The following is a 5,405-nucleotide window of genomic DNA, read 5'->3' as shown; positions in this document are numbered from 1 at the left end:
AAGAATAATTAAAAGGAGGCAGTCTCGGGGACAATTATTTAATGTTTCTAGATGCTCAAAAAGTGAGGGGAAAATGAGCAACCTGGTACTTTGTCCACACAACGCATCAGCTTCATATAAATCTGACGCAATTTACCTTAAACCGTGATGACTCTAAAGACTGATTCAAATAGAGTCTATGAAATCATAGAGTCACAGAACCGGAAGGAACCTGTAAGACCATCAAGACTGGCCCCTTGCCACGGGCAGGAAGTTATTGGGCTCATTCTTGAAACTAATGTCAGGCCCAAAAACACTGCACTAAAATCAGACTGGCAGTGATGCAAGCAGTCAGAAAAAACGAGAACACTTTAGCACGTATGTCCAGCACTCACCAATACCCGAGTGCCCCACAGCGAACCCAATCGGGAATGCTAGAGATGGGTCACGGTCTGCGTCCACACAGGTATGCAGACCATGGCCATCGCTGTGGCACCCAGTAACCTGGGCATACGGCTAGTCAGGGGGAAAAAGTTCACTTCAGTCAGGCTTCGTTTCGAAGCCTTAAGAACAGATCCAGTTTGGGGTGGGAGGATGTCAGTGCTTTGGTGAAGCTGATTTCCTTTACAAAGGTTTGATAGATGAATAATTTCTACACTTGCTCCATGAAAAACGGAGCCATTTTTGATACACTAATAATGATAAAGTTTCAGTTTAATTCTACTTAGGAGTTTCAAGTGAGTTTTTTCTTCCTCTTTCAGCACCAGAGCCATTCCCTGGAAGTGTCATATCGTTCAAGATTTCTTTGTTATTCCAGTGCAATGTTTAGCAAAGCTATAGAAAAGCAACAGAAAGGGTGAGCTTTGCTTTCTGGGCTGACTGCAGTTCAGTCTGTCCAGCATTTCAGCAGGCTAGCTTACATTACTCCACTGTAGGCAATTCATGTAGGCAAAGAGGGGGGTACTCAATACCACCTACAGCCTAAATCCAAGAGTGTTAGTGGGCAAGTTTGTAAAGATGGGCTTCCTCCTACTTCTGTTGAAGTCAACAGAACTCCCACTGACTTCAGTTAAAGCACAATTTAGCCTCATGTTATTTAGAAGACAATTCTTTCCCTCACAAGAACATATTGGGCGCATCTGCACATGCATTAAGGCACTTTTCCTAATGCGTATTAGATTTAGTATCTCTAACATGAGGTACTAAATAAACGCGCATTAGGTTCCTTAATGAGCATTAACAAATGCACGCGGTTTTTAAGTGATGCTTAATGCTCAGTAGCCTATTTTACTGTGAATTAGCATAACACCACAGATTTTTACGTGATGCCTTAATGTGCAGTAAAATAGGCTACTGTGCATTAAAGTGCACGTGTAGACAAGCCCATGGAGTGTACAGAAGTACATGAGTTTGCAGCCACATGCCATTAAAAGTGAGAGAGCAAGAGAGAAAGCTCCAAGGCTTTTCATTGACAGCAGTGCCTCATTAAGTCCTTTCCATATTATTTTAAACAGAGCTCCTGGTGTTGGTGCTGTAGGAAACACAAGAGGAAAAAGGATCTGTCGTCATCTCTGGAATGCCCTGATTCTGGACACTTGATTTTTTTTATCTCAGTGCTTCGTTAAGACTAGTTTTCCCTTTACTTTTCCCTGAACTTGGATATTGTGTTCCTTGGATAAACAGGCCTACCCCTACACCAACAGGCAAACACACTGGACCTGTGCAGCTCTTCAACCTAAACTACAGGCCTGATTGCCTTCAACCACTGTACTTGCACATGCTGAGCAATAGTTTACTCTCAGCAGTAGAGCACAGATCTCAAGATACAGCCACTCTCTGGATTACAATGATGTTTCAGGCGAAAAAGCGGGAATTCAGTCATTCCTATGTTTAGCTCCTTTGTGATAATTTCCAGGGAAGTCCTATAACATACGTGCAGTATTTTGGCACTACAAACATGAATGGGAAGTATTTTACTGCTCTCATTTTCTTGTTAAACTGTTTCATAGCTGGAGACGGGACTGTTCTAGAGTAATGACTTCCAATGACAGGCTAATGCATCAATGTTTGTATCTTCATTCGTTCTGTTCAAAACAAGGGTTTAAAAGCAAAGGATGCAGAGGACAAACAGTGGGGATTTTGTCATTCTGCTGCTGTTTCTTCCTTAATTGTATTTTTTAAATAAAAGCATTATTAACAAATGAGCAAACGTAAGTAGTCATCAGTGTAGCCATATGCCATTACAGCTCTACTCCCCTTACTAACTCCAAGCATAGTCACTGAATATCCCTGGTCTATGTAGCCCTGGAGATCTACTAGACCAAGTACTTGTAAAAAGCATACAGAACGAGATCCAGGAGCATACACTTGCACTTCTGATTGAGTAGGATCAGGTTTATAAGAGAAGAGAGCAAAATTAAATGAAGTTCTCAGACAGATGTTCCCTCTGAGCATCTGATCTCTACCACAAAGGCAGCACATCTTAAACTAGAATACAGTAGCTCCTGTAAAGTTATTCCCAAGCTCTATTACCCCCAAAACAGACATCACAGTGTTACTGAAGGGACATCATTTTTTGGCACTTTTTATGTTTCAGGGCTTTTAACAGCTTTGGCCTTGAACTCCAGCTTTCAGCCTTTTGAATAATTGAAGTCACAGACAAAAACAATGTACTCTTTTAGGATTTCAATTATATGCAACAAGATTTTCCATCTTTAGAGCTGCAGGAAGCTGCCCCACTACCTGTCAGCAAGCATCTGACAACATTTCAAACTCAAGCATTTTCTTTGGTTTTTAAAAAGCACAGAGCATGTCAGTTCTCACCACAGACATTCATTTTGTTTTCTGGCCTACCTTGCAAATATTGTGTCTTCTGAATAAGTTGTGTCCAGAGACAGGATGTTTGGCTTTAGATTAGATCAGCTATTGCAGAAACAAGATAACTGCAGATACACTGAAGGTAAAGGAGTCTACCTGGGGAATGAATAATGAGCAATGTGAAAGCAAAACGTATCCTGCTCGTGTCACTTGTCTGCCCCTTTGTTAGCTAAAATCCATATTTAGTGCTAGCAGACAGCTTTCAGGACCGTAGGGCTCTCTGTTCCATTACTAATCTACCATCTTAAAGGCTTATTTCTTACCTCAGTTAACTCAGAATCATAAATGAGGGTGGGAAGGGACCTCAGGAGGTCACTTAGTCCAACCCCCTGCTCAAAGCAGGACCAGCCCCAACTAGATCATCCCAGCAAAGCTTTGTCAAGCTGGGTCTTAAACCCCTTCAAGGATGGAGCTTCCACCACCTCTCCAGGTAACCTGTTCCAGTGCTTTACTACCCTCCTAGGGAGAAAGTGCTTCTTCATATCTAACTTCGACTTCCCTTGCTGCAACTTGAGCCCATTGCTCTTTGTTCTGTCATCTGCCACTGCTGAGAACAGCCCAGCTCCATCCTCTTTGCAACCCCCCTGCAGGGAGTTGAAGGCTGCTATTAAATCCCCTCTCAGTCTCCTCTTCTCCAGACTGAATAAGCCCAATTCCCTCAGCCTCTCCTCATCAGTCATGTTTCCTAGCCCCTGAACCATTTTCGTTGCTGTCTGCTGGACTCTCTCCAATTTGTCCACATCCTTTCTGTAGTGCCCAGAACTGGACACAGTACTGCAGATGTCCAGGGGAATAACTTGATGGGAGTTTTACAATCAACTTCACTAAATGAGAGATGATGTCCCAAATACAATTAAAGGTATGGAGTAAACTCCTTTACAATATGTTCTTATATAGCTGTCTTTTCTTAGCATATTAGTACTAATATAATGTAACATAATATAGCATAATATAACATATACACAATGACTTTGAAGTGCCTAACCCAGGCTCAGTATCACATAATCAACCGACTTCTCCAGCTAGCCAAGGCACATTAATATTGGAAGTGTCATCCCTACAAGGTAATTTTTGGAGACAAGGGTCACGTATAGATGCTGATGATTACTAACTGCTGTACTGATGCATTGCTCCCTCCTCTTGCCGGGGAGGGGAACAGTTTTAATACCATGCAGTAACCAATGCTTCGGCATCTGTAGTCAGCTGTGGGTTCATTAGAGAGGAGTGCCGGTTCCTGCAAATGGAGGCAAAGCCGCTCCGAGAGCCTGACATTGGATGCAAGAGCAAAACAGCAGAACAAAAAAAATTCAAGAGAAGCAAATAAATCATTCACCTGATTTTGCTCTTTAGAATATTATGCCAGATGAAGACACAAGACGCGATCAGACGACAGCTCAGATGGCATCCTCCAGATGCAAAGGAAATCAATGGAGTCCTGATTCTGCAGCCTGAATGATAAGATTTCTTCTCCAAACAAAGGGCAGCCTCCCCACTTTAACTCCACCCATGCTCTGAGGCTGCATCATTCAGCACCACCGTTTTCAACGGCATTGCCAGAGCTGCTGCACTTTGTAGTCTAACGATATTGCTTGTGCTTGTCGTATTCGCTTATCATAATACGTTCCCAGCACCTAAAGCAGGGCAGAGTCTACAAAAGGTGTCTAATGTTTGCAAGACACCTATGTGCTTATGCGATGCAGTAAGAATAACGATGTGGAACAAGCGCCTTTTTGTACGTTGCAGTAAAACGGACATAGCAAGCTTAAATATGAGAGCCAGACCTCAATTACTTCAGCTCCTCTAAAACTTCCCTCCCATCCCCAGCTCCTTCCTTCTTCTCAGACCTTCAACCGCCCCCTTCAACTCCTAAATCCGGCTTAACTTCACCGATGGGAAATCAGAGTCTCCAACCTGGCGATGCCAGAACGGTCCCTTAAAGCATCAATATTAAGCTGCCGGGTCACTGATCTTACAGCGAGATATCATATACCGAAAACGCCACCATGTGTCATTGACAAGCGAATCGGCAGCGTCACTTTTTCAAACAGAGATTCAGGAAGACGAACGTGTCTGAACTTTACCCACCACCGCGAATAAACACAGAGCTACTAAATCGTCTCACGTTCGTGATGCAAAATGAAACGTCCTTAAACGTTCTGTATTATCCACATGTATATACACGCCTGTCCATGCACACGCACACGGGTACACACGCGCGTGTCGGGCGCGTACAACAGCAATGTCGACGTGAGGCAAACAACCCCGACGTACCGTCTTACAGCTGCCTTCAAAATTTCCCAGGGGCCGTTTGCCGCCAGCTTTCCCAAGTCCGGAGAAAGCAAGCGAGCCAGCGGCAAATGGCAGCATCCGAGGCAGGGCGACCGGCTCGCAGCAGCTGGACCCCCCAGACCCCCGCGGTCCCGGGACCAGTGCCCCGCACAGCGACCACGGGCTGGGCCCGATGGCGCCACGCGCTACCGCACCGCGCCACAGAAACCCGCACGATTTGGGGGGCTAAAATGGGAGTATTTGGGGGGGCTGACCCCCAG

General features: G+C 44.5%; 1 protein-coding gene across 2 annotated transcripts in view; it reads right to left on the bottom strand.

The window, feature by feature from the left end:
* The window catches only part of CCDC92 (coiled-coil domain containing 92), a 21,519-nt gene that overhangs the window by 15,599 nt on the left and 515 nt on the right, over nucleotides 1–5,405 (bottom strand). Inside the window, exon 1 of one of the 2 annotated variants that reach the window (XM_014518116.2) lies at nucleotides 4,190–4,338. The exons of the other annotated variant lie outside the window; for it this stretch is intronic. The gene's annotated coding sequence lies outside the window, so the exon portion shown is untranslated. Of the gene's footprint in view, nucleotides 1–4,189; nucleotides 4,339–5,405 lie in introns of those variants that run through there. 2 annotated transcript variants of the gene reach the window in all.

Source organism: Alligator sinensis, unplaced genomic scaffold (genome assembly GCF_000455745.1).
Source record: "Alligator sinensis unplaced genomic scaffold, ASM45574v1 scaffold628_2, whole genome shotgun sequence".
NCBI lineage: Eukaryota > Metazoa > Chordata > Crocodylia > Alligatoridae > Alligator > Alligator sinensis.
Note: the sequence above shows the minus strand (reverse complement) of the source record. Positions and strands in the feature narration are given on the sequence as shown.